The 18,740-nt window shown below is 45.3% G+C and overlaps 1 pseudogene; it reads right to left on the bottom strand.

The window, feature by feature from the left end:
• Nucleotides 1–18,146: 18,146 nt before the first annotated feature.
• LOC137760264 (10 kDa heat shock protein, mitochondrial pseudogene) lies at nt 18,147–18,484 on the bottom strand (annotated as a pseudogene).
• Between the last annotated feature and the right edge of the window lie 256 nt (nt 18,485–18,740).

Genomic DNA, 18,740 nt, shown 5'->3' with positions numbered 1-18,740 from the left:
TCCAGCAGGACTGGGCCCCCTCCACCCCAGGCTCACCCCAGGACCAGTGCAGTCCCTGGCAGACTGAGCTGGGTTTCTGACATCAGGCCTGGCTCACGGCAGCAGCCCTAAGAATCGTGTGAGGTGGAGGGGAGGTCAGTGGAGGGCGAGGCGGACGTGACCCCTGGCAGAGCACCATCCTGAGGTCCCGTCCAGGGAGGGTAGGAAGGGAGGAGGAGATGGTCCCCGGGGAAGGAGCTGGGCAAGGCAGGGGGAATGCCCAGAGCTTCGGAAGGGAGAGCTTCCTGGGGAGATTCTAGTTCAGAGAGTGGGTGGGACCCCAGTGTGTCCTATAAACTGTAAAAGCACCCCGTTGGGGCTGTGCTTTTAGGGCTGCGTCCCAGGGGCTCTCCCCAACATGCTTTAGAGGGAATGCAGGGGTGCAGGGAGATGGGCACTTCCCCCACCGCCCTGCTCTGCATTTTACTCCCAGCTCTTCTTGCAATTCCATTTGAAGAAAGTGCTGCCCTGAAAGGGTCTGGGAGCCTCCGTGGAGCTGAGGCGTGAAGGGCAGGCGATGGCCAGGACAGCAATGGGATTTGGTTAAATTGACTTCACTTTGCAGGACGGAAGTGTCTCCCACCTGTGACACTCTGTCCCCTCGTAGGTCAGGGCAGCATCCGTCTTACCCTCCAGCTGGGGACTGAGCTGTCACCCACTGTCATCGCCCTGACCCACACCAAGGGGACACTTTGGTGCCCGGGCAGACACGTGGAGCTGGGCAGCTTGGCTCTGGGCTGAGAACGCTCTGCTTCTGCCCTTGGGCACCTTGAAGCATCTCCTTGGGGGATGTAGTTTCCAGGGCCTTTTGCCTGGCCCAGCCTCACGGGGCAGGCAGGCGCCACACATCAGCTGCCAGAGAATGTTGCTCTCGGGTGGTCACTGTAAGGGCACTTAAGTGACAAGCTGCCTGAGGACAGGGTGATGGACCTCAGAGGCCAGTCTTTCAAGTTATAATTAAAACTCTGTGATTCAGCCTCGTGGCTCGGCAGCATGTGTGGAAAAGACATGGAGTCTTTGCTCCTAATGGAGTTGAGGCCAGCCGCGGGATAGGACGGCTTCAGACAGGGTGCTGGCCTCCCCCAGGGTCCTCGGGAAGACAAGTGCAGTGGTGGCCCCCAACCCCCCCTGGCAGCCTGGTCACCGAGCTCAGAAAGGGGGTGTCAGTGGTGTATCCGATGAGGAATCTGAGCCATCAGTCTTAGGGACAATAAGGAACAAGCTTAAAATACACAATTTTCAAGAAATATTTTGTGAATGGGGAAGACATAAAGGGAAAATGACATTTTGCAAATGACTTTTTTTTTTACAGTTCTGCTTAAGGATTTTGAAGTGATTCTGGAGTCTGATGTGGAAGGACGTTTTTAGCCCTGAGCCCTGAGCAGCAGGCACTGTGCCACAGAGGCGAGCATTTGCGGCCTGCAGATCAGAACTGCCAGTCCCAATCTGGGGCTCGCTGCTCCGTGACCCAGTGACTTGGCCCCCTCTGAACCTCTGTCTTCTTCTCTAGAACATAATTATTGGTTGTGGGGATCAGTGGCCTTCAGCTGTTACTACTTTTTAAATTTATTTTATTTACAATGTTAGTTTCTGGTGTACAGCAGAGTGATTCAGTTATACGTATATATACATGTTCTTTTTCAGATTCTTTTCCATTATGGTTTATTACAGGATATTGAATATAGTCCCTGTGCTATACAGTAGGTCCTTGTTTATCCATTCTATATATAATAGTTTGCATCTGCTAACTCCAAACTCCCAATCCTTCCCTCCCCCCTCCTCGTTGGCAACCAAAAGTCTGTTCTCTATGTCTGTGAGTCTGTTTTCGTACATAAGTTCATTTGTGTCATATTTTAGATTCCACGTGTAAGTGATATCCTGTGGTATTTGTCTTTGTCTGACTGACTTCACTTAGTATGATAATCTCTATCTCGATCCATGTTGCTACAAACAACATTGTTTCATTCTTTTTTATGGCTGAGTAGTTTTCCATTGTTTATATACACCACATCTTCTTTATCCATTCATCTGTCCATGGACATTTAGGTTGCTTCCATATCTTGGCTATTGTAAATAGTGCTGCTGTGAACATTGGGGTGCATGTATCTTTTCAAATTATAGCTTTGTCTGGATATATGGCCAGGAGTGGGATTGCAGGATCATATGGCAGCTCTATTTTTAGTTTTCGAGGAACCTCCACACTGTTCTCCATAGTGGCTGCACCAACTTACATTCCCACCAACAGTGTAGGAGGGTCCCCTTTTCTCCCCACCCTCTCTATCGGCTATTAGTATTTTCGTTTGCCCTGGAGTGCCCTGCTCAAGTAAAGTCTTACCAACAAAAGTCACCAGACAGGCCTGTCTGTGAATCCTTCTTCTCTCCCTCAGCCAAAAGGGTGCCCCTGAGGCCTGGGAGGTTTCTAGGGATCCCCCTCACTCCAGGACAGTGCAGAGCCTGATAACCCAGCTGTCTTTGTACGGACTCCCAAGAGGGGTTCAACTCAGGCCTGAAAGGTTTAGACCTGAAATAGTCCATATATAGTATTTTTGTATCAAAGCAATGGTAACTGCCTTCCAAAGACAGCATTAAAAAGGAGAAATAACTATGACTTCATTTCTTTCTTTTTCCTCTTAAATAACTCAATTCATTAAAAAAGATGTAGGATGTTAATATTTCTCCAGCCTACTTATTCCCACAGATCATATGTGCTAAAGTTGGACTGAATTTTAATAACATCAAATTTACTTCATAGTTACTTCTATTGTGAATATTGGCATAACTAAGTATAATGTGAGGTCGAATATTATCATGCTTTTTCGTAATTTCATGTAAAAGCCATAGATAAATGGAAGACCACTACACTGTTGGTACATGGAGGTTATGTGACACTAAAGTAGTATCACTTTAATATATGTAGACACATTATGTTTCTCCCAAATCGATGCTGTGCAGCTGATTGTTTCATATATATACTATACATATATAGATTGATTTATATAGTATATGTATATAATCACATTCATTATCATATTCTAATATTGATATGTATAATGTATTATTGTATTCTATCTTTACATATTTATATAAAGAACCATCAGTCTCACAGCATAAGTTCAAGATTTAAAACCCTCCTGATTTCTCTTGGCTTTTAGTTGCAAATTGAAAGTAACCAATAGTAAACCTCATATTCCCGAACACACACACATACGCAACACAATTTACCCACAGAACATTTTAACACAAAGTAAATGACGTTTCTCCTAATTTGTTTGATTTTTTTTAAAAAAAAGATACTTTAAGATGTTACTGTTGTTCCAAAAATCCCATTTTATGTACTTTGAGAAAAATGTCAGTGTATCCATGGTGACGGCCCCTGCACATCCCAGGGTGGCAGCAGCCTGGACCCCGGCCCAGGGGCTGTCCTGACAGGCCCTCCGAGTGCTGAGCTCCCAGCAGGGCTGGGTTGTGAGCAGTCTCGTTTTCTAAGGCCGCCTGGAGCTGTGGGGGGACAGCGTGTCCGTGCCCCGTCCTGCGGGCCTGGCCAGGGAAGCAGAGGAGAGCACCTGTCTGTGCTGAGGGCGTGGCTTGTCCTCACACCTGCCCTCCCTGTCACCTGGAGCTCCACCCGGCAGCCCTGCCGCAGCTCCATCCTGCTTGTGCTCCAAGTGGGAAAGGCTCCAGCCATTGTTCGCTGGGAGAGCTAATTGCAGTGTGGGGTTTCTGGCCATATCTGCTTTCCAGAACCATTTGTGGAAACCTGATTCCATTCTTTTCAATAATGGGGCTGCTGGATAATGCCATACATTAGGCTCTGTGGGAGCACGTTTTCTTTCAGTGGTGGTTGTTTCCTGGGTCATCTCTGGCTCAGCATTCAGAGGCCTGAGAGTGTGCTTCCAGCACCTGTGGAGGGGGCCCGAGGATGCCTGTGCACGTGGGCGGGGGCTGCGGGTGACCGCAGCGAGGGTGGAGCCATCTGTGGATGCCGTGGCTCCTGACAGCAGGACTCAGCGAAGTGCTCAGCCAGACACTTATCAGGGATCTTAGAGTTAATGAAAAAAACCAAAAAGCCAAAAACCCAGTCCTGGTTTTTCTGGGCTGTGAACGAGGTGTAGCATTCCCTTCCCAGCTTCTTTCTCTAAAGGAAAGGAGGAGCTGGAACTTCCGACAGCAGGAGGCTTCTGTGGCCTGGGGGCCCCTGTGGATAGGGAAGCAGGACGCAGCCCTGGACCTGGCTCTGTGCAGCTGGAATGGGGGACTTCAGGGAGGCCCGTGGAGAGCCCGGGCTGCCACCAGGGGTGGTTGCCACCAGCCCGGCCCTCTGCTCCTACCCAGGTGCCCCTCTGTGCCTCTTCTCTTGGCTGGGTCCCCTCCAGCCACTCCGGCCTTCTCTCTGGTCCAGGAACCACCCCAGACTCACTCCTGCCTTAAGACTTTTGCACTTGATTTTCACTCTGCTCATAAAGCTTTCTCCAGCCATGGGGACTGTGGGGTCAGCCGGCTGCTCTGTCCCTCCTGGTTCCATCACTGTGACCCTAGACGCACTGTGATGTGATGGCCCCACAGAGTCCTGGGGACTCCCAACCTCGGGGAAGACAGCATAAGGCCCAGCATCCCTAATCTGCCCCCAGCATGGGGCAGGGCTGGGGAGAGTGAGATCCTGGACCACCAAGACCCTGGGCACAGGCCCTGGCCTCTCCTCAGCCGGGTCAAAGTGCCCTTGTCTGACTGAGCCTCAGGTACAGTGGTGTGGGGCCCTGGGGCTTTTTGTCTCAACAGACAGTGTGCTGAACTACGACGTGGGCCCTGGTTATCTCCAGACCCCATGTGTTCATGCCCTGGGCGTGTCCAACCCTTCCCTCCCCCACCTGCACTCAGACACCAAGGCCCAGCTGACCAAAGGTGGAGCTTCTTCAGAGAACACCTGTCTGCCGTTCTATCCAGCCATCCTTCCATCCAGCCTCTGTGGAGGCCCTACAGGGGTGCGGGACACTGATGAACAAAATATGCAAGTATCTTGCTGAGGACAGCTGGTGCCCAAATGTGTCAAACAGTGACCGTGGAAGCAGCAGGATGGGACAGACGTGGCCATCTCAGAAGCCTTTGAGTAAGTGACTGTTATTTTCAAGTCTAAAGGTTGAGTAGGTGCTAAAGAGGTGAAGAGGGGAGAAAAGAACATGCTGGCAGCAGGAGCAATCTGTGCCAAGGCCCTAAGGCTGCAGCAGAGGGTGTAGGAGGTGCTGGGCTGCACAGGGCAGGGCTAGGTGTTCAGGGTAGGAGCCGAGATGGTTTTACGAGTGCCTACAAAGAGCAAGATTCCCTTTGTGTTTTGAGAAGGGTCCTCTTGCTGTGGCTGTAAGGCTGCCTGGCTTTGGCAGGTTTCGGGTGGGCCTGGCCCCAGGCTGTTGTCCTGATGGGAAGGGCTGCTTGGCACAGAGATGGAGTTAGGGTCTGTCTCTTCCCCCTCCCCCTTCCGCGTCTGTCCCCACCACTTAGTCCTCCCAGTCCTTCCAGAAGGCTCCCGAGACCTTGGCTGGTGTGTCCCTAGATCTGAGTCCTCTGAACACATGGACATGCCATGTCTCCCAGTGAGCTCCTGGGAGGAGGCATCCATGCGGCGGAATCACCCAAGCCCATCACCCCCCAAGCACGCTGTAGACACGTAGTAGGACAAATGGCTGAATGATGGACGGGTGGATGGATGCGTGAATTGATGGATGGAAGTTCTATGGGAAGCAGGGAGGACAATGGATCAGTCAGACCTGGATTTGAGTCATCTTTCTACCACTTCCTGTCTGTTTTCCCTTGGGCAAATTACTTAATGACTCTCAGTCTCAGTTTTCTTTAATCTTTAAAATGAGAACTAAACTCATCTGCCTCTGGGTGCTGTGAGTCTCACGTAAAGAAGAGCCTGGCAGTGTGTTGTTAAGTGTTAGATGTCACGTGAGTGCAAACCCATGGAGCAGCAGAAGACCCCTCCCCCCGACACTCAGCACCGCCTAGAGGCCAGGCCCCTGGGGTCTGGTACCCACACTCATGGGGGGGCTGCCGTGTGAACATTCAGGGTGAGCTCTCAGAGCACTCTGCGTCCCTTGTGTCATTAAGAGGCATCCAGCCACAAAAGGGACACATCCTCCTACTATCAGGGCCAGATTTCTGCCGGCCTACTTGTTCCCGCAGCTTCTGATGTGATAAACAGCCTCCTGGCTTCTGCATCTGAGGTGTTGTTTCTAGGATTAGACTGTAACATGGGGGCCAGGTTGGCCTGAAGGAAAGCTTGGGTTGCAGGTAAGGACACCATGTCTTCAGGCCTCTGGCCTCCTCAGCCTGTGACCCCCCTGGCCAAAGGGAGGCCCCACATCCCAAGAAGAAGAGCATGAAGGCATTGGGAGAAGCTAGATGTGAGCAGCAGGTCCTGGCCCCTTGCCCCCAGCCCACCACTCAGGAGCTGGGTGAAGGAACATCTCGCTTCTGTCTCTGATAGTGTTTAAAAAAATTTTTTTTTAATTTATTTTTTTAAACAGCAGGTTCTTATTAGTTATCCATTTTATACATGTTAGTGTATATATGTCAATCCCAATCTCCCAATTCATCACACCACCACCACCCCCCTCGCCCTGCTGTTTTCCCCCCTTGGTGTCCATACGTTTGTTCTCTGCATCTGTGTCTCAATTTCTACCCTGCAAACCGGTTCATCTGTACCATTTTTCTAGGTTCCACATATACGCGTTAATATATGATATTTGTTTTTCTCTTTCTGACTTACTTCACTCTGTATGACAGTCTCTAGATTCATCCACGTCTCTACAAATGAACCAGTTTCATTCCTTTTTATGGCTGGGTAATATTCCATCGTATATATGTGTCACATTTTCTTTATCCATTCGTCTGTCGATGGACATTTAGGTTGCTTCCATGACCTGGCTATTGTAAATAGTACTGCAACAAACATTGGGGTGCATGTGTCTTTTTGAATTATGGTTTTCTCTGAGTATATGCCCAGTAGTGGGATTGCTGGGTCATATGGTAATTCTATTTTTAGATTTTTAGGGAACCTCCATACTGTTCTCCATAGTGGCTGTATCAATTTACATTCCCACAAACAGTGCAAGAGGGTTCCCTTTTCTCCACACCCTCTCCAGCATTTATCGTTTGTAGATTTTTTGATGATGGCCATTCCGACCAGTGTGAGATGATATCTCATTGTAGTTTTGATTTGCATTTCTCTAATAATGAGTGATGTTGAGCAGCTTTTCATGTGCTTCTTGGCCATCTGTATGTCTTCTTTGGAGAAATGTCTATTTAGGTCTTCTGCCCATTTTTGGATTGGGTTGTTTATTTTTTTAATATGGAGCTGCATGAGCTGTTTATATATTTAGGAGATTAATCCTTTGTCCATTGATTCGTTTGCAAATATTTTCTCCCATTCTGAGGGTTGTCTTTTCGTCTTGTTCGTAGTTTCCTTTGCTGTGCAAAAGCTTTTAAGTTTCATTAGGTCCCACTTGTTTATTTTTGTTTCTATTTCCATTACTCTAGGAGGTGGATCAAAAAAGATCTTGCTGTGATTTAGGTCAAAGAGTGTTCTTCCTATGTTTTCCTCTAAGAGTTTTATAGTGTCCAGACTTACATTTAGGTCTCTAATCCATTTTGAGTTTATTTTGTGTATTATTTTGTGTTAGGAAGTGTTCTAACTTCATTCTTTTACGTGTAGCTGTCCAGTTTCCCCAGCATCACTTATTGAAGAGACTGTCTTTTCTCCATTGTATATCTTTGCCTCCTTTGTCATAGATTAGTTGACCATATGTGCATGGGTTTCTCTCTGGGCTTTCTATCCTGTTCCATTGATCTATATTTCTGTTTTTGTGCTAGTACCATATTGTCTTGATTACTGTAGCTTTGTAGTATGGTCTGAAGTCAGGGAGTCTAATTCCTCCAGCTCCGTTTTTTTCCCTCAAGACTGCTTCGGCTGTTTGGGGTCTTTTGTGTCTCCATACAAATTTTAAGATTTTTTGTTCTAGTTCTGTAAAAAATGCTATTGGTAATTTGACAAGGATTGCATTGAATCTGGAGATTCCTTTGGGTAGTATAGTCATTTTCACAGTATTGAGTCTTCCAATCCAAGAACATGGTATATCTCTCTGTCTGTTTATATCATCTTTAATTTCATTCATCAGTGTCTTATAGTTTTCTGCATACAGGTCTTTTGTCTCCCTAGGTAGGTTTATTCCTAGGTATTTTATTCTTTTTGTTGCAGTGGCAAATAAGAGTGTTTCCTTAATTTCTCTTTCAGATTTTTCATCATTAGTGTGTAGGAATGCAAGAGATTTCTGTGCATTCATTTTGTATCCTGCTACTTTACCAAATTCATTGATTAGCTCTAGTAGTTTTCTGGTAGCATCTTTAGGGTTCTCTATGTATAGTATCATGTCATCTGCAAAGAGTGACAGTTTTACTTCTTCTTTTCCAATTTGTATTCCTTTTATTTCTTTTTCTTCTCTGACTGCCGTGGCTAGGACTTCCAAAACTTTGTTGAATAATAGTGGTGAGAGTGGACATCGTTGTTCCTGATCTCAGAGGAAATGGTTTCAGTTTTTCACCATTGAGAATGATGTTTGCTGTGGGTTTCTCATATATGGCCTTTATTATGTTGAGGTAGGTTCCCTCTATGCCCACTTTGTTGACAGTTTTTATCATAAATGGGTGTTGAATTTTGTCAAAAGCTTTTTCTGCATCTATTGAGATGATCATATGGTTTTATTCTTCAGTTTTTTAATGTAGTGTGTCACATTGATTGATTTGCATATATTGAAGAAACCATGCATCCCTGGGATAAATCCCACTTGATCATGGTGTATGATCCTTTTAATGTGTTGTTGGAGTCTACTAGTATTTTGTTGAGGATTTTCGCATCTATATTCATCAGTGATATTCGTCTGTAATTTTTTTTTTTTGTAGTATCTTTGTCTGGTTTTGGTATCAGGGTGATGGTGGCCTCATAGAGTGAGTTTGGGAGTGTTCCTTCCTCTGCAATTTTTTGGAAGAGTTTGAGAAGGATGGGTGTTGGCTCTTCTCTAAGTGTTTGATAGAATTCACCTGTGAAGCCATCTGGTCCTGGACTTTTGTTTGTTGGAAGATTTTTAATCACAGTTTCAATTTCATTACTTGTGCTTGATCTGTTCATGTTTTCTATTTCTTCCTGGTTCAGTCTTGGAAGGTTATACCTTTCTAAGAATTTGTCCATTTCTTCCAGGTTGTCCATTTTATTGGCATAGAGTTGCTTGTAGTAGTCTCTCATGATCCTTTGTATACCTGCATTGTCAGTTGTTACTTCTCCTTTTTCATTTCTAATTTTATTGATTTGAGTCCTCTCCCTCTTCTTGATGAGTCTGGCTAAAGGTTTTTCAATTGTGTTTATCTTCTCAAAGAACCAGCTTTTAGTTTTATTGATCTTTGCTATTGTTTTCTTTGTTTCTATTTCTTTTATTTCTGCTCTGATCTTTATGATTTCTTTCCTTCTGCTAACTTTGGGTTTTCATTGTTCTTCTTTCTCTGGTTCCTTAGGTGTAAGGTTAGATTGTTTATTTGAGACTTTTCTTGTTTCTTGAGGTAGGCTTGTATTGCTCTAAACTTCCCGTTTAGAACTGATTTTGATGCATCGCATAGGTTTTGGATCATCGTGTTTTCGTTGTCATTTGTCTCTAGGTATTTTTTGATTTCCTCTTTGATTTCTTCAGTGATCTCTTGGTTATTTAATAGCGTATTGTTTAGCTTCCATGTGTTTGTGTTTTTTACATTTTTTTCCCTGTACTTGATTTCTAATCTCGTACCGTTGTGGTCACCAAAGATGCTTGGTATGATTTCAATTTTATTAAATTTACTGAGGCTTGATTTGTGACCCAAGATGTGATCTATCCTGGAGAATGTTCCGTGCGCCCTTGAGAAGAAAGTGTAATCTGCTGTTTTTGGATGGAATGTCTGATAAATATCAATTAAGTCCATCTTGTTTAATGTATCATTTAAAGCTTTTGTTTCCTTATTAATTTTCTGTTTGGATGATCTGTTCATTGGTGTAAGTGAGGTGTTAAAGTCCCCCACTATTATCGTGTTACTGTCGATTTTCTCTTTTATAGCTGTTAGCAGTTGCCTTATGTATTGAGGTGCTCCTATGTTGGATGCCTATATATTTATAATTGTTACATCTGCTTCTTGGATTGATCCCTTCATCATTATGTAGTGTCCTTCCTTGTCTCTTGTAACATTCTTTAAAGTCTATTTTATCTGATATGAGTATTGCTACTCCAGCTTTCTTTTGATTTCCATTTGCATGGAATGTCTTTTTCCACCCCCTCACTTTCAGTCTGTATGTGTCCCTAAGTCTGAAGTGGGTCTCTTGTAGACAGCATATATATGGGTCTTGTTTTTGTATCCATTCAGCGAGCCTGTGTCTTTTGGTTGGAGCATTTAATCCATTCATGTTTAAGGTAATTATCGATATGTATGTTCCTATGACCATTTTCTTAATTGTTTTGGGTTTGTTTTTGTAGGTCCTTTTCTCTTGTGTTTCCCACTTAAAGAAGTTCCTTTAGCATTTGTTGTAGAGCTGGTTTGGTGGTGCTGAATTCTCTTAGCTTTTGCTTGTCTGTAAAGCTTTTGATTTCTCCATCGAATCTGAATGAGATCCTTGCCAGGTAGAGTAATCTTGGTTGTAGGTTCTTCCCTTTCATCACTTTAAATATGTCATGCCACTCCCTTCTGGCTTGTACAGTTTCTGCTGAGAAATCAGCTGTTAACCTTCTGGGAGTTCCCTTGTATGTTATTTGTCGTTTTTCCCTTGCTGCTTTCAATAATTTTTCTTTGTTTTTAATTTTTGCCACTTTGATTACTATGTGTCTCGGCATGTTTCTCCTTGGGTTTATCCTGTATGGACTCTCTGCTTCCTGGACTTGGGTGGCTATTTCCTTTCCCTTGTTAGGGAAGTTTTCGACTGTAATCTCTTCAAATATTTTCTCGGGTCCTGTCTCTCTCTCTTCTCCTTCTGGGTCCCCTAAAATGCAAATGTTGCGTTTAATGTTGTCCCAGAGGTCTCTTAGGCTGTCTTCATTTCTTTTCATTCTTTTTTCTTTATTCTGTTCTGCAGCAGTGAATTCAACCATTCCGTGTTCGAGGTCACTTATCTGTTCTTCTGCCTCAGTTATTCTGCTATTGATTCCTTCTAGTATATTTTTCATTTCAGTTATTGTATTGTTCCTCTCTGTTTGTTTGTTCTTTAATTCTTGTAGGTCTTTGTTAAACATTTCTTGGATCTTCTCGATCTTTGCCTCCATTCTTTTTCTGAGGTCCTGGATCATCTTCACTATCATTATTCTGAATTCTTTTTCTGGAAGGTTGCCTATCTCCACTTCATTTAGTTGTTTTTCTGGGGTTTTTTCTTGTTCCTTCATCTGGTACATAGCCCTCTGCCTTTTCATCTTGTCTGTCTTTCTGTGAATATGGTTTTTGTTCCACAGGCTGCAGGATTGTAGTTCTTGCTTCTGCTGTCTGCCCTCTGGTGGATGAGGCTCTCTGAGAGGCTTGTGCAAGTTTCCTGATAGGAGTGGCTGGTGGTGGGTAGAGCTGGCTGTTGTTGTGGTGGGCAGAGTTCAGTAAAACTTTACTCCACTTGTCTGCTGATGGGTGGGGCTGGGTTCCCTCCCTGTTGATTGTTTGGCCTGAGGCGACCGAACACTGGAGCCTACCCAGGCTCTTCGGTGGGGCTAATGGTGGACTCTGGGAGGGCTCACATCAAGGAGTACTTCCCAGAACTTCTGCTGCCAGTGTCCTTGTCCTCACGTGAGACACAGCCACCCCCCGCCTCTGCAGGAGACCCTCCAACACTAGCAGGTAGGTCTGGGTCAATCTCCTATGGGGTCACTGCTCCTTCCCCTGGGTCCCGATACACACACTACTTTGTGTGTGCCCTCCAAGAGTGGAGTCTCTGTTTCACCCAGTCCTGTTGAAGTCCTGCAATCAAATCCCGCTAGCCTTCAAAATCTGTTTCTCTAGGAGTTCCTCCTCCCATTGCAGGACCCCCCAGGTTGGGAAGCCCGACGTGGGGCTCAGAACCTTCACTCCAGTGGGTGGACATCTGTGGTATAAGTGTTCTCCAGTTTGTGAGTCACCCACCCAGCAGTTATGGGACTTGATTTTATTGTGATTGTGCCCCTCCTACCATCTCATCGTGGCTTCTCCTTTGTCTTTGGGCGTGGGGTATCTTTTTTGGTGAGTTCCAGTGTCTTCCTGTCGATGATTGTTCAGCAGTTAGTTGTGATGCCAGTGCTCTCACAAGAGGGAGTGAGAGCATGTCCTTCTACTCCGCCGTCTTGAACCAATCTCTGATAGTGTTTTCTCATCTGAAAATTGAGAAGAAAAACATAGCTCTGGGACTACTGTCTGGAAAAAAAAGAGACTGTTTGTGCAAATCCCCGACGTGGGCCGTGGATCATCACCCAGCAGGTGGCAGCTGCATCAGCTTGGTCGTCCTCTTCACACTTCCCCTCGATGAGCTCTGACCCCCTCACCGCATGAACCTGGCACTGGCCCAGACACATCCCCTTTCCTGTCTCAGTGGACTGACCCCTGGTTTCGTGGCTACTCCAGCTCTGAACACATCCCCTTGTTGCCCCACGGCTAGGGAGGTCTTTCAGGGACACAGATCGGGTGGTGTTTCTCCTCTGCTTGGTGTCTTCCCATCACGCTCAGAACAAAGCCCACCCCCACCCCCCAGCCCCATGACCTGCAGGCCCACGCAGCCCGGCCCTCTGCCCCTCTGTGCCCCTTGTCTTGGCTGGGTCCCCTCCGGCCACTCTGGCCTTCTCTCTGGTCCAGGAACCACCCCAGACTCACTCCTGCCTTAAGATTTTTGTACTTCACTTTCGCTCTGCTCAGAAAGCTTTCTCCAGCCGGTTGTGTGGCTGCCTCCTGGCCACATAGCCCTCAGCCCCGTCTCCTCCCTGAGGGCCTCGGCGGCCACCTCATCTCCTCCCGCCCCTCTGTGCACCCAGCATTCCCACCTTGATGCACCTCTAGGGGCCCGACCGCTCTTTCCCTTGGGCCTTGTCACAGAGGTGAGAGTGTGGCTCCCTCCAGATGAGGAGCAGGCTTCTCTCTACCCGCCGTCAAAGCCACGGGTTCCCTAAGTGCAGGTCTTCCCTCTGTGTGTGGCATTCCCGCGGTCTCCCAGCGGCCCCTTGCGTGGGCGAGCTGGAACACACAGGCTGACACTTCTGTTTGCTGAGCTGGGAGTAACTGGTCATCTTGCTGGGATGCAGTGTCTCGCTGTCCACTTTGGGCACTTACAGGGCTATAGCAGGTTTACTCCTGGCCATCCCCTGGGAGGTTTGGTCCTTCCTCTTGATTGGTGCAGTGAGCAGGAGAAAAATCACATCTCAGGCCCAGTACCCTTGACCTCTCTCTTCTGCCTGCCTGACCAGCACCAGAAGCGGCCTGGTTTATTTTAGGTGTATTTTCCCCCACTGCCCACACGCCAATCCAGGAGCATGGGAACCTGCTCTGACTTGTCCGCTGCCATAGCTGGGGCACCTGGGACAGCAAACACATCAGGCATCAGGCAGCTCAGTAAATGCTTGTTGGATGAAAGAATGAACTGTACGCATGACACCAGGCAGCTCATGGAAACCACCTTTATATCAATGACCTCCTCGGTCTCAGAGTTTCCGGGAAGGTCGCATTTGCTATGGACTGAATTGTGGCCCCACGTAAACTTCATATGTTGAAGCCCCAACCCCAGTGAGACTGTATTTGGAGACAGGGCCTTTAAGAAGGCAATTAAGGATAAAGGAGGTCATGAGGGTGGGGTCCTGATCCTTATAAGAAGAGAGAGAGAAACCAGGGATGTGTCTGCACAGAGGAAGACTACGGGAGGACACAGGGAGAAGGTGGCCACGGGCAAGCCAAGGAGAGTGGCCTCCGGAGACACCAAACCTCCAACACCTTGATCTCGGACTTCCATCCTCCAGAACCATGAGTAAATAAATGTCTGTTGTTTAAGTCCCCCAGTATTTTGTGATGGCAGCCCTAGCAGACTAATATAATGTCCAATAACAGATGTGCTGTGCAGAAATAGTCCAGCACTAGAGACTTGAAACACACATGGATTTTTCCTTAGAACAGCAGTAATAGGAGCAAACCTCTGTTTTTGTTTGTCTGTTTTATTTCAAATCAATTTAAACATTTTTTAAAATTTTTATTAGAGTATAGTTGATTTACAGTGTTGTGCCAGTTTCAGGTGTACAGCAAAGTGAATCAGTTATACATATACGTACATATATCCACTCTTTTTTTAGATTCTTTTCCCGTATAGGCCATTACAGAGTATTGAGTAGAGTTCCCGTGCTATACAGTAGGTTCTTATTAGTTATCTATTTTATATATAGTAGTGTGTATATGTCAATCCCAATTTATTCATCCCCCCCTTATCCCCTGGTAACCGTAAGTTTGTTTTCTACATTTGTGACTCTACTTCTGTTTTGTTAATAAGTTCATTTTGTATCATTTTTTAGTTTCCACATATAAGCAATATCATATATTTGTCTTTCTCTGTCTGACTTACTTCACTCAGTATGACAATCTCTAGGTCCATCTGTGTTGCTGCAGATGGCATTATTTTCTTCTATTTTATGGCTGAGTAATATTCCATTATATGTATGTACGACATCTTCTTTATCCATTCCTCTGTTGATGGACACTTAGGTTGATTCCATGTCCTGGCTATTGTAAATAGTGCTGCAACAAACATTGGGGTGCATATATATTTTCAAATTATGGTTTTCTCTGGGTATATGCCTAGTAGTTAGGATTGCTGGGTCTTATAGTAGTTCTATTTTTAGTTTTTTAAGGAACCTCCATACTGTTCTCCATAGTGGCTGTACCACTTTATACTCCCGCCAGCAGTGCAAGAGCATTCCCTTTTCTCCACACCCTCTCCAGCATTTACTGTTTGTAGATTTTTTGATGATGGGCATTCTGACTGGTGTGAGGTGATATCTCATTGTAGTTTTGATTTGCATTTCTCTAATAATTAGTGATGTTGAGCATCTTTTCATGTGCTTCTTGACCATCTGTATGTCTTCTTTATAGAAATGTCTATTTAGGTCTTCTGTCCATTTTTTGATAAGGTTGTTTGGTTTTTTTTGATATTGAGCTGCGTGAGCTATTTGTATATTTTGGAGATTGCTTCATTTACAAATATTTTCTCCCATTCTGAGAGTTGTCTTTTTGTTTTGTTTATGGTTTCCTTTGCTGTGCAAAAGCTTTAAGTTTAATTAGGTCCCATTTGTTAATTCTTGTTTCTGTTTTCATTACTCTAAGAGGTGGATCATAAAAGATTTTGCTGCAATTTATGTCAAAGAGTGTTCTTTATTTGCAAAGCAGAAATAGAGACATAGAGGTAGGGAATGGACATATGGATACGGGGAGAGGGGAGGAGGGGTGGGATGAATTGGGAGATTGGGATTGACGTATATACACTGCTGTGTATAAAATAGATAACTAATGAGAATCTACTATATAGCACAGGGAACTCTACTCAGTGTTCTGTGGTGACCTAAATGTGGAGGAAATCCAAAAAAGAGGGGACATATGTATACTGTAGCTGATTCACTTTGCTGTACAGCAGAAACTAACACAACATTGTAAAGCAACTATACTCCAATAAAAATTAATTTTAAAAAAAGGGTTTTGACCTTGCAGGTTGGGATTGTCCAAAATTGGACACTTTACAGAGGAGCACCGTTTATAATTTGCTCTTCCAGGAAAACTGGGCTGTGTGGTTGGCCTGTTTATAAAGGAGATGACATCTATTTAAGTAATGAAATGTCAGCTAGAAACTTAGAGGTTTTAGTAATAAGGTAATATATTAGGTAAATACAGATGGCAATGCCGCCCCCTCTTCAGGCTGTTTCATGCTCACTGGATGGTGGGCCACTTTTGAAGATTCAGTGTTTCTAGTGAATGAGCTGTAGGAATAGTTCATGGATTCTAAGATGCACGTCTCCTCCACATTCCATCACCTCTAAAATTGCTGGGAGTCGTGCCCCCGCCCAGGTCCAGGGCTGGTTGTGACTGGTTGTCATGGCCCAGGCTTGTGCACACCTGGTCACGGCAGTTTATGGTGTCACCGTTCTTCATGTGCTGGGTTTGATTTGCTGGTTAAAACATCTTCAGAGGGATTACACTTGACCCTGCATTGAAGAGAGATGGTGCTGTGTGCACAGAAGGATGGGGGGCAGAGAGAGGCACATGGATTTCATCTTAATGGAACAGGTAAGCCTCTTTAAGACATGACTGTGAGTCTACACTTCCTTGCCCACCAGAATCAAGTGCTTTATGTATCCCAAAGAAGGAAGGTCTCTAGAGGTAGATGAATTTGTCATTCTTTTTTATTGCTGAAATACATAAAAAAGAAAAATCAGTCAGCCCACCCTAAGCAAGAAAACACCACTCCCCAGCTTGCAGAGGGCTGTCTGCAGCTTGGAATAACATCCCAGAGGCAACTCTGACAGCATCCTCGCTCCTGAGGTGTCAGGACATGGGGCATCATTGATGAAGAATTCCAGGAAATCTTAATTTTCTTTTCATGTTTGCACAAGAGTGATGTTGGAAAGAAACCTCTGTCTAATATAAATGTAGGATTAAAAACTAGAAGTGCTATAAAAATGTGGGGTCCTAGTTAACCTAGAAGCTTACTTTTGTTCTTAATTTCTTTCACGTTATGTCTAACAATTATGGAAGCAGCGATGGTTAATTTTATGTGTCAACCTGGCTAGATCATAGTATCCATATTTTGGTCAAACACATCTGAATGCTGCTGTGAAGGTGTTTTTAAAATGTGATTAACGTATAAATCAGTAGACCCTGAGTAAAGCAGATGACCCTCCATGATGTGGGTGGGCCTCATCCAATCAGCTGAAGCCTCAAGAGAACAAACTTAGGTCAGCCTGGGAAGAAGGAATTCTGCCTCCAGACAGCCTTCTGCTTCAAGCTTCAGCAGCATCCCTTCCTTGAGTCTCCAGCCTACCAGTCCACCCTGCAGATTTTGGACTTGCCAACCCCCGTAATCATGGGAGCCAATTCCTTCAAATCAACCTCTCTTACAGATAGGTAGGTAAATAGAGAGAAAATAGAGACATAGAGACATAGAGACATATAGATAGAGACATATCCATAGATATGTAGAGACATATAGATAGAAACATACACACACACACACACACACACACTACTGGTTTCGTTTCTCTGGGGAACCCTGACTAATGCAGAGATTCAGGTTCAGTAAACATGGCCGTGGTTCTGTTACCGATCCAAACTTGGGTCTGCTTGCCTATGTGCAGTAAAGCCAATCTACTGACACTGGGTTGTGGTGAAGGAAAGTGCAGCTTTTATTGCAGGAGCCAAGCAAGGAGTCCAGGCAGCTAATGCTCAAAAAGACCTAAACTCCCCAGTGGGTTTCAGGGAAAGGTTTTTAGAGACTGGGTGAGGGAGGGGGGTTGTGGAGTGTGTGATCAGCTTGTGGACATTCTTCTGATTGGTGGCAAGGGAGTCAACGCCATCAACCTTCTGGTTCCAACTAGTCTGGGGTCTACGTGCTTGTGGGCAACATACAGTTAACTTCTTCCACCTGGTAGGGGTTTCATTACCTGCAAAATAGCTCAAAGGACATGGCTCAGAATATTATCTATAGCTCTTGAGGAGGAACTAAAGGACCTTGACTTTGTTTAATGGCTAAGCTATTGTTATTTTGGCTTGCTTAACTGTTTCCTTTCTTTCTGCATTTTTTTCACTTCTCTGATTAAATTTACTCTTTGGAAATCAGGGAAGGCCTAAGAAGCTAAGGTTTTTCTGCAGACAAGAGACAGGCAGAGGACATGGGGGTGGAGGGTGTCTATTCAGCGAAGGCCCCATGGGGTCCTGCTCGGTTACAGTTCCTGCTCTGAATCTTGTTGCATTTTTTTTTCATTAGTTTGGATATCATTGGTTTATTATAAAAGAGAAACATGGAAATTATTTACATGATGAAAGATTTCAGAACTTCAGTGGAATAGGCAGCTAGCTTCACGTGATGCCATTTCAATAGTGACTTATTTTAGTCAACATATTTTCCAAGAATGTCACCATCTCTAAATAAGAAATAATCCTTGTCGTCTAGAACTACTTTGGTGCCTCCATATTCTGGGAGAAGAACTTTATCTCCGACTTTCACACCAGCTGGTTGAATCTCTCCACCCTTTCCTTTAGAGCCCGATCCAACAGCTACTACCGTTGCTTGCAATATTTTTCCTTGTGATTGTTTTGAAAGCATAATGCCTTCTTTGCTTACTGTTTTGGCTGCACTTCTTTCAGCTAATACTCGGTCGAAGAGGGGAAGAAACTTTCTAAATGCCTGTCCTGCCATGACTCCGGTTGCCACAGTTCGTACTCTGCTCTCTAGCCACCGCCACAAGGAAGAGACCCTCTAGTTGCATTTTGTGCAGGCTCTCCAAGCCTCATCTCAGCCTTCAGTGAAATGTGAATGATGCACCGTCCTCACGGGGTTATCATGAGGGTTTCGGGAACAAGACTGTTAAAGCATTTGGCCAGGTGCCAGGCTTGGAGGAAGAGGGAAGAGCCCGAAGCGCCGTGCAGGGGAAGGCACTTAGCACCACTGGCTG

The sequence above is a fragment of the Eschrichtius robustus genome, chromosome 1 (assembly GCF_028021215.1).
Source record: "Eschrichtius robustus isolate mEscRob2 chromosome 1, mEscRob2.pri, whole genome shotgun sequence".
In the NCBI taxonomy this organism is placed as follows: domain Eukaryota; kingdom Metazoa; phylum Chordata; class Mammalia; order Artiodactyla; family Eschrichtiidae; genus Eschrichtius; species Eschrichtius robustus.
Note: the sequence above shows the minus strand (reverse complement) of the source record. Positions and strands in the feature narration are given on the sequence as shown.